Below are 10,649 nucleotides of genomic sequence, written 5' to 3' on the forward strand. Positions count from 1 at the left end.
GGACAGCAAGGAAGGAATGGAAAACAAGAGGAGGGAATGGTCCAAGGTCTGGCAGCTAAGATTTAATGCTAAAAAATGCAGAGTAATGCATTTAGGATGCAAAAACACAAGTGAAAAGTACAGTATTGGAGGTGAAATTCTTCTAAGCACAAAAGAAGAGCGGGATCAGGGGGTGATTGTATCTGATGATAATGATGGTAGGGGAGAGGAGAGGAGTGGAGAGAGGAAAGGTGATGATGCCAGTGGGTAGAGGCAGAGAGAAGTTGTAGATGATGCAAGGAGGTGAGGGAGAAGGGTAAAGTGAAAGGGAAGCTGATGATGATGATGATTCTGGGGTGAGGAGAAAAGATGGAGGGAGAGATAAGGTGATGATGCCAGGAGGTGAGGGAGAAGGGTAGAAAGAAAATGAAGTTGGTGATAATGAAGATATTACCAGGAGTGAGGAGGTGGAGAGAGAAGGTAATGATCATGATGCAAGCAAAGAGAAAGTGGGAAAATGATGATGATGGGATGAGGGTGGAGAGAGACAAGGTGATGATGCCTGGGAGAGGGAAGGTGATGTTGCTATGGGCTGGGGGAGAGGGAAGGTGATCATACCAGGAGGTGGGGACAAGGATAGAAGAAAAAGGGAAGATGATGATAATGCTTGGGGCGAGAACAGTGGAAGGAGAAAGAAGGTGATGATGATACCAGGGGGTGATGGAGAGTGGGAAGGTGATAATGATAATGGGTGGGGATAGAAGGACAGGGAAGGTGATGATTGGGGGGAAGAGAAAGATGCCCAATCTTCCAGTATCACAAGGTCCTGCTGCAATGTATCACAATCCGCTTGTGATTTAACTACTCTGAATAATTTTGTATCATCTGAAAATTTGATAACCTCACTCATCTTATTCCTTTTCCTTTCCAGATCATTTATAAATATATTGAAAAGCACCGGTGCAAGTAGAGATCCCTGAGGCACTCAACCGTTAACCCTTTTCCACTGAGAAAATTGACCATTTAATCCTACTCTTTGTTTCCTGTCTTTTAACCAGTTTGTAATCCACAAAAGGACATTGCCTCCTATCCCAAGACTTTTTAGTTTTCTTAGAAGCTTCTCATGAGGGACTTTGTCAAACACCTTCTGAAAACCTAAATACACTACATCTACTGGTTCACCTTTATCCACATGTTTATTAACCCCTTCAAAAAAATGAAGCAGATTTGTGAGGCAAGACTTCCCTTGGGTAGATCCATGTTGACTGTGTTCCATTAAATCATGTCTTTCTATATGCTCTGGGATTTTGATCTTTAGAATAGTTTCTACTATTTTTCCCGGCACTGAAGTCAGGCTCACTGGTCTATAGTTTCCCAGATCACCTCTGGAGCCCTTTTAAAATATCGGGGTTACATTGGCCACCCTCCAGTCTTCAGGTACAATGGATGATTTTAATGATAGGTTACAAATTTTAACTAATAAATCTGAAATTTCATTTTTCAGTTCCTTCAGAACCCTAGGATGAGCCCTGCATGTTTCCGCCATTGGCAGGTAGACCCAGACAAAGCAGAGACCAGTCAGGACTTTCACCTATACCAGCCCACGTTCCCCTTGGGTTGAGCCTTTTGGTGCCAGGGCTGGCAGGACTTAGGTGGTCTCTGCTGATGGCAGATGAGGTCGTCTGTAATAGCTAGGGTTGTAAGCAGGCGGTAGTCAGGCTTATCCGAGGTCCAGGCAATGGTGGCTGCTGAGCATGAGCATCCCAGCTCATTGACGATTTGTCTAAAGTACCTAAAATAGTCTTCCAAGTTCCTCATCAAAGGGTCATCATGCTCCTAGAGTGGGAAGGCCTAGGCTAAAGCAGAACCAGACAATAAAGATAGGATGTAGGTGATCTTTGTTTGATCGAAGGGGAAGCTGGCAAACTGAAGCTCAAAATGCATAAGGCATTGATTCAGGAACCCCTGGTTCTCCATGGAAACTTGGTGTGGAACCAGATGTAGAATAGGCCTCCAAGCCTGGACAGGGGCTGGTGGAGGCAGGGCAGGAGGTGTCCATGCTGGTAGGTGAACCTGGAGAGCTTCCATAAGACCTGTCATTTCTTGGAGGAGACCCATAATCTGTTGCAGTTGGTCCTGCTGTTGTTGGACTTGTAGGGCCAAACCTAGTATGATCTGAGCTGTGACCAAATTCACCGAGTTTATGGCCTCAGCAATCTGTCACAGTATATAAATCCTTGTCCGTGGTGTGGTAGAGGCTGTCTGGCAGACCCACACTGTCAGTAAGTGGACTCAATCAGCAAGGATGAAGATTTGGCTTCACTGCACCAGCCTTACGAAGAACATGCCATACTGGGTCAAACCAAGGATCCATCAAGCCCAGCATCCTGTTTCCAAAAGTGGCCAATCCAGGCCATAAGAACCTGGCAAGTACCCAAAAGCTAAGTCTATTCCATGTTACTGTTGCTAGTAATAGCAGTGGCTAATTTCTAAGTCAACTTAATTAATAGCAGGTAATGGACTTCTCCTCCAAGAACTGATCCAATCCTTTTTTAAACACAGCTATACTAACTGCACTAACCACATCCTCTGGCAACAAATTCCAGAGTTTAATTGTGCGTTGAATGAAAAAGAACTTTCTCTGATTAGTTTTAAATGTGCCACATGCTAACTTCATGGAGTGCCCCCTAGTCTTTCTATTATCCGAAAGCGTAAATAACCGATTCACATCTACCCGTTCTAGACCTCTCATGATTTTAAATACCTCTATCATATCCCCCCCTCAGCCGTAACTTATCCAAGCTGAAAAGTCCTAACCTCTTTAGTCTTTCCTCATAGGGGAGCTGTTCCATTCCCCTTATCATTTTGGTAGCCCTTCTCTGTACCTTCTCCATCGCAATTATATCTTTTTTGAGATGCGGCGACCAGAATTGTACACAGTATTCAAGGTGCGGTCTCACCATGGAGCGATACAGAGGCATTATGACATTTTCCGTTTTATTCACCATTCCCTTTCTAATAATTCCCAACATTCTGTTTGCTTTTTTGACTGCCGCAGCACACTGAACCGATGATTTCAATGTGTTATCCACTATGACGCCTAGATCTCTTTCTTGGGTAGTAGCACCTAATATGGAACCTAACATTGTGTAACTATGGCATGGGTTATTTTTCCTTGCACTTATCCACATTAAATTTCATCTGCCATTTTGATGCCGAATTTTCCAGCCTCACAAGGTCTTCCTGCAATTTATCACAATCTGCTTGTGATTTAACTACTCTAAACAATTTTGTATCATCTGCAAATTTGATTACCTCACTCATCGTATTTCTTTACAGATCATTTATAAATATATTGAAAAGTAAGGGTCCCAATATGGATCCCTGAGGCACTCCACTGCCCACTCCCTTCCACTGAGAAAATTGTCCATTTAATCCTACTCTCTGTTTCCTGTCTTTTAGCCAGTTTGTAATCCACGAAAGGACATTGCCACCTATCCCTTGACTTTTTACTTTTCCTAGAAGCCTCTTATGAGGAACTTTGTCAAACGCCTTCTGAAAATCCAAGTACACTACATCTACCGGTTCACCTTTATCCACATGTTTATTAACTCCTTCAAAAAAGTGAAGTAGATTTGTGAGGCAAGACTTGCCTTGGGTAAAGCCATGCTGACTTTGTTCCATTAAACTTCAGTTAATCAGCCTTATTTCTCACAGGGTTTCAAGGGCTGGCAAGAATTAGGCAAGGGTCCCATAAGGAGCGGTCAGACGAAGTCAGGATATGAATTGGAGTGAAGGTGATACTGAGAACTTATGTCATGCTGCAGACAGTTTGGGGATCACCCCACCCACCCGACAGCATTCCTCCTGCCTACTGTGATGTTGTGTCTCTGGTCTACAACATGCCAAGATTGACTTTGCAGGACATTTGACAAGCACAACAGGCTGATCTTTTGATTGGTGATGTGCTCAGGGTGAAGGAGAGAAATCTGGGGGCACAAGCAGTCCAGAGTCACCCAGACTCTTGGTTTATAATCAGTGAGTGGGATCGTCTATTTGTGAAGAATCAGGTATTGTACAGAGAAAGGAAAGATACCAATTCGGTTCATCCTGAACAACTGTGTTTACCATAAAAATTCCACAGAACTGTGCTACAGTCTCTCCATGATGACATGCGACGTATGGGGGCAGAGAGGGTCCTGCAACTGGTGAGGGACAGGTTCTATTGGCCTAAACCAGCAGAAGACATTGAAAAACATTGTAGACAATGTACCAGTGGCGTAGCCAGAATTGATTTTTTGGGTGGGCACAAGGTTAACATAGGTGGGCACAAGGCATGCAGGTCTACTAGTTGTTTTCTTACTGATAAATAATGCCATATACTGCACCCTAGAATGGCTTTCTAAGTAGTTTGCAACAGCCATTATGTGTCATGTATGAAACTTTAAAATAATTTACTTCAATTATTTCAAGTATAGAAAACAATCAAATCCAATCATATAATAAAACAAAAATTAATGTATTCTTTCATGAACCATCTTTGCAGAAACCCAGAAATCTTCATAAATACAATAAAATATAATTAATCATCAGAACAGGTGCAGCGCAAAGCTAGGGCAATTCACATTACAAGTAACATGAAAAAAAAAATTCAAATTCTGGTGTAATCTCAGCAAAAAATAACCCTCCACTGCTATTTTGTGAAGTAACAAACTCTTGCAAAGAAAGAGGCATCTGGAACCTTGCCAAACAATCACAGCACTGACTCTCAGGATTCAAACAGCAACCTTATGAAAAAGCAGCAATGCAAATACTACACCAGGCCCTAGAACATTAATACATCACCTACGGGAATAACAGAACAGGCTGGACTACTACTACAGAGAAACTATATGCTAGAAATACTAATTTCTGTCACAAACAGGCAAAACTGAGACCGACCCTTACCTAATATAGAAATAAGAGACTATAAATTAGAAACAGAAACATGGAGATAAAGCCAAAATAGAAAGCCTGAGAAACTAAAATGTCTGAACAGTGGAATACTTAAGAAAGAGCAAAATACAAAAATATAAGAATGCACATTCCCAAAGATGACATATTTAAATTGCTAACATCTCTCTCTCTCTCTCTATATATATATATATATATTTATTTATTTTTTACCTTTGTTGTCTGATCTTTGTATTTTTCTAATCAGTTGGTCCTGGTCTCTCTTTCCCATTTTTTCCCTTGTCGCTCATTTCCTAATTCCTCTTCAGTGTCTTTTCTACTACTGTCTTCTTCCCTTCCACACACACACACACATATATACATAAATGCTTTCTCTCACAGACTCCCTCACACACTCAGGCTCTCACTCTCATATGCTCTCCCCCCCCCCCCCCAGCTCACATTCTCTGCAGACACACATACAAGCTCTCACTTTCTCACCCCTCCCCAGGCTTATATTCTTATGCACACACAGACGCACATCCAGGCACCAATTCTCATCCACACACACAAACCCATTCTCCCATTCTCACCCACACATACACACATTTAAGGTCCCATTCTCACCCACACATACACACTTTCAAGCACCCATTCTTACCCACATATTCAAGCTTCCATTCTCACCCACACACACAAACCCCGGCTCCCATTCTCACCCATATATATACATTCAAGCTTCCATCCTCACCCACATATTCAAGCTTCCATTCTCACCCACATATTCAAGCTTCCATTCTCACCCACACACACAAACCCAGGCTCCCATTCTCACCCATATATACACACATTCAAGCTTCCATCCTCACCCATATATACACACATTCAAGCTTCCAACCTCACCCACATATTCAAGTTTCCATCCTCACCCACATATTCAAGCTTCCATTATCACCCACACACATTCAAGACTCCATTCTCACTCCCATACACACCCAGGGTCCGATTTTCACCCACACACACACAAGGCTCCCATTCTCATCCTCACATACACATTCAAGCCTGTGCACAGTTTCCGCTTCCTCCCCCCAGAGCAGGAAGATCAGCTGCCTCTCCTGCTGCCACTGGCCTCCTGCTATCTTCGGGCCCTATGGCCGACCGATCTTCCTGTTTGGGGGGGGGGAGGAGAGCGGATGCGCCGCGCACAGTTTCCGCTTCCTCCCCCCAGAGCAGGAAGATCAGCTGCCTCTCCTGCTGCCACTGGCCTCCTGCTATCTTCGAGCCATACGGCCGACCGATCTTCCTGCTGGGGGGGGGAGCGGAAGCTGTGCGCGGCGCTTCCGCTCTTCTTCCCCCCCCCCCCCAACAGGAAGATCGGTCGGCTGTACGCAGGAGGCCAGTGGCAGCAGGAGAGGCAGCTGATCTTCCTGCTCTGGGGGGAGGAAGCGGAAACTGTGCGCGGCGCTTCCGCTCTCCTCCCCCCCCCCCCCAAACAGGAAGATCGGTCGGCCATACGGCCCGAAGATAGCAGGAGAGGCCAGCTGATCTTCCTGCTTTGGGGAGAGGAAGTGGAAGCTGTGCGCGGCGCTTCCGCTCCCCCCCTCCCCCCGCAAACAGGAAGATCGGTCAGCCATATGGTTGTAGGACCGCTTCCCCACGTGTGCCGTGATGGCGTGCCAAGCATGGGTTCTCCTCTTCACTGTCGCGGGGATGGGATCCCGCGACAGCCTTGCAGTTCTGGTGTCAGTTGGGTGGGCCTGGGTCTAAATTGGGTGGGCAGCTGCCCACCCAGGCCCACCCGTGGCTACGCCACTGCAATGTACTAGTTGTATAAAATAAAGACCCCACCACACAGAGCAGCAGAGATGGTAAACATTACTAGTCAAGGCCCTGTGGACTTGGTGTGTATAGACTTCTTGACTTTAGAAATGGACTCCCAGCATTAAGAGAACATTCTGGTCGTGACAGACCATTTCCCTAGGTATGCACAGGCATACCCAACCAAGGACCAGAGAGAGAGACTATTGCCCAAGTATTATGGAAGACAGTCTTTGTGAACTATGGACTCCCAACCCGGATATACTCCAACCAAGGGAAGGATTTTGAAAGCAGACTCATTAAAGAGATGTTGCAGGTGGCTGGGGTTAGGAAGTCACACACCTCTTCCTATCATCCCGAGGGAGACCCCCAGTCTGAGAGGTTTAATAGGACACTTCTAAACATGTTGGGAACTTTGAAGCCAGCTCAAAAGAGGAACTGGAATCAGAATGTGAGCTATTTGGTGCATGCTTACAACTGCACATATAATGATGCTACAGGGTTTTCATCCTATTTTCTAATGTTTGGGCATGAGGCCTGGTTGCCAATTGATCTGTGGTTTGGGGTTTCAGTAGATGGGTCATTGCCTTAGACTTTTCAAAGCTATGTGAAGAGGCTAAAAGAACAGTTGGGGGCAACCTAAAGGTTGGCTGTGGAGTCTGCTACAAATTGAGCCAGAGAAACAAGCACCAATATGACCAGAAGGAGATGCAGAATGACTTGACGGGAGGGGACACAGTACTCTTAGAGAACTGGGGGCTGACTGGGAGACATAAAATTGCTAATAGGTGGAGGTCTACCACCTATATTATTAAGGAAAACTGAACAACCTGCCCGTGTAGTGGGTAAGGCCAGAATGGAGTGAAGGACCAGTAAAGACGGTACATAGAAACCATCTCCTGCCCATTGAACAGTTGGTATTTCCCCTAGAGGAACCCCAAGCTAGAGCTGAACCCCCTCCACCTTGTGTTAGGGAGCACACCCTTCAGGCCCTGTTAGGAGCACGGTGGCGCATTCCTATCTCAAGGGAGGATGTGAGCCCTTGGATCACGCTGCGCCTCAGGGAGGAGCCCCAAGGCACACCGCGAGAGGTGAGCAGGTATGAGCATGGGTGGAGTAGGAGCAAGGCTGGACTGAAGACAAGGTGAGGAATATCTGGAACAGGAACAAGGCAGGCTCAGCCCTCCACTGGACCTACATGCACCAATGAGACCCAGCAATGCAATGCTGGTCTCGAGAGTAGTCCTCTGGCCATTCGATAGCCCTTCTGGACCCACCACTTGGGAATGACGAGTGTGTGAGGCCACACGGAGACTGAGGCCAGGAACAAGAAGACTCAGATGAAGACTCAGGATACTCAGAGGACTCAGACGTAGACTTGGATTCTCAGAGGACTCAGACAAGGATTCTGGTTACTCAGAAGACTCGGACAAGGATTCAGATTACTCAGAAGACTCGGACAAGGATTCAGGTGTCAGGCGAAAGTACTGGGTGAGAACTGCATCGCAGCACGCCCTACACAGCTGCCCAAGGCTGGTCGCGGACCACACTGAACGCAAAGCAGACTCCAGAGGAGGCAATGGAACTTGAGACTGGAACATGACGAAGATTCAGTAGAGGCCTGCACTGGGGCACGCCCTACACAGCCGCTTGGGGCTGGTCGTGGACCATGCTGAAGCAGAGCAGGTTCTGGCAGAGTCTTAGGCATGGACGGATGCAGGCACAAGGGACTCTGAAGACCGGGACAGGATTCTCGGAAGTAAGGCATTAGAAACAGAAGTCTTCCGGAGGCTTGCGCTGCAGACGAGAAGAAGGCCTTGTACTGCGAGGCGCCCTACACAGCCCCCCATGGGTTGGTCATGGACCACGACAGTGGCATGCCAGGAGAGGTGGACAGATGAGGGACCTGGGAACTGGACGAAGAGCTGAAGAAGAGACGGACGAAGTCAAGGTAGGAACATTGGGCATCAGGAACATGGAACATGGCACCTCAGGACACAGGACATGGAACATCTTGACAACAGGAGAACTGGACATCTGGAACATCAGGAACATGAGACAGGTGATGAGGGAGCTCCGAAGAGGGACGAGACTAGGAATATCAAGGAGAAGAAGGTCAGGAACATGAAGAACAAGGAATGAAGATCTATCAAGGCACAGGAAGACCATGGAATACCTGGATCCAAAGAAGACCACAGCCACTGTGAAGACTGGATCCGAAGGCCCTGAGGAAAAAAAGCAGAGCCCTTTTAGAGGGCAGATCCAGGCAAAGGCTGATGACATCATCGATGAGGGCCGCAGGGCTTTTCCCACTGCTGGCCCTTTAAATGTGCAGGAGAGGCGCGTGCCCATGCCTAAGAACAGCTGGAAGGCTGAAGACAGCAGTGGTGTCCTAGCCAAGTGGAAGGCCTGACAGGGAGCAGCGATGGCAGCCCTGCCGCGAAGAGAGAGCAGGCAGCAGCAGCGGCTCCATGCCGCAATGAAGAGACTCCCGGCAGCGGCGCTAGGACCGTGGGGGAACCAGGAATGCCGCGGCTTGGCCTGCCATGAGGGACGGCGTCAGCAGTGGCCTTGTTCAGAGAAGATAGGGGACTGCCCTTGGGGCAGGATCCTAACACCTTGACCAAGAAGAAGGGGAACAGTAAGACCTGAGACCCAACTTCATTGGGAGTTTGACAGGAATCCCCATTGGGAACTGGTATGGACCCCTGAGTATCCACTGGAAGACAGACATAGTGGATATGATAATGAGGATTCAGAATAAGAGTTAGGTGGGGGATATATGAGGTTCACCTGGGCGCCACATTGGAGAGACCGTACCCCTAACCAACAGGCACATGATGGGGACTTAGTAAGACAGTTCCCGGGAATGGAAACCCAGGACAGGGAGATCCAAGAAGCATTCCAGAGTAATTCTAGGACTGAGGATGGTACAGATGGTTAGAGGGATGGACAACCTGGAAGAAGAGAGGGAGAGGTGTCACAGACGAGATTCATCCTCAGAGAGAATCAGAAACAGAGGCTGAGGAATTGGTTCTACTGCCACCATGAGAGCCCAGAAGGACAGGTAGGACTGTGAAACCCATAATAAGGTTGACTTATGATAGCCCTGGAAATCCAGTGAATGTACCCCTGACAGTTACAAACAAACAGGTGATTACTTATTACTCAAAAATAATGAAGGAATGCCTTGAGAATTTGCTCTAAAGGGGAGGTGCATGCAAGAGAGTGACACCTTTTTGAGGACAACAAGAAATTTAAGTGGGGGAGAGTGAACCCCCCCCATACATACATACATACACACACACACACACACACAAGAGACAGAGGTTTGAGCATGTAACTTCTAAGTTTACTGTAGGAGAAAAAAAAAGGGGGAAGGACAATGCAGCTGTGTAACATGAGCCGCCAGCCCAGGAAACACAGAATGAAATTGAAAAGGTCATCAGACATCTTTGTGTGAAAGTACTTAACCGACCATTGAATAGATTAGTCAGATATTCAGGTAGGGGATTTGCATGTCACAGCCCCCTGGACTTCTGCTGGAAAATTTACAGGAAATATCACTAAAAAAATCAGAGGATTCAAACTCCTAAATTACAGAACCATGACTGGGGAAGGGATTTATGAGAGAAATCTACTGGAAAACAGTCCTAGGAAGCAAACAGATTTTACCCTGATTATCAAGGGTAGGTACCAAGATCCCGGAAACAGGGGGAATGGCCAGGCAGGATAGGGGGTGTGCACATGGTATCTCTCTGTTGACTTGCCTGGGTCTTGGCCTTTTGGCTGAGAAGTGACCCATACAGGGTCAGGCAACAGATGAAGCAAAAGCCAGGTTATCCAGGCTGGGTAACAGTGCATAAGTGGCCATGAGCTTAGTGGAGCTTCAATCACTGAAATCTGAGATTATAGAGGGC

Source organism: Rhinatrema bivittatum, chromosome 3, assembly GCF_901001135.1.
Source record: "Rhinatrema bivittatum chromosome 3, aRhiBiv1.1, whole genome shotgun sequence".
In the NCBI taxonomy this organism is placed as follows: Eukaryota; Metazoa; Chordata; class Amphibia; order Gymnophiona; family Rhinatrematidae; genus Rhinatrema; species Rhinatrema bivittatum.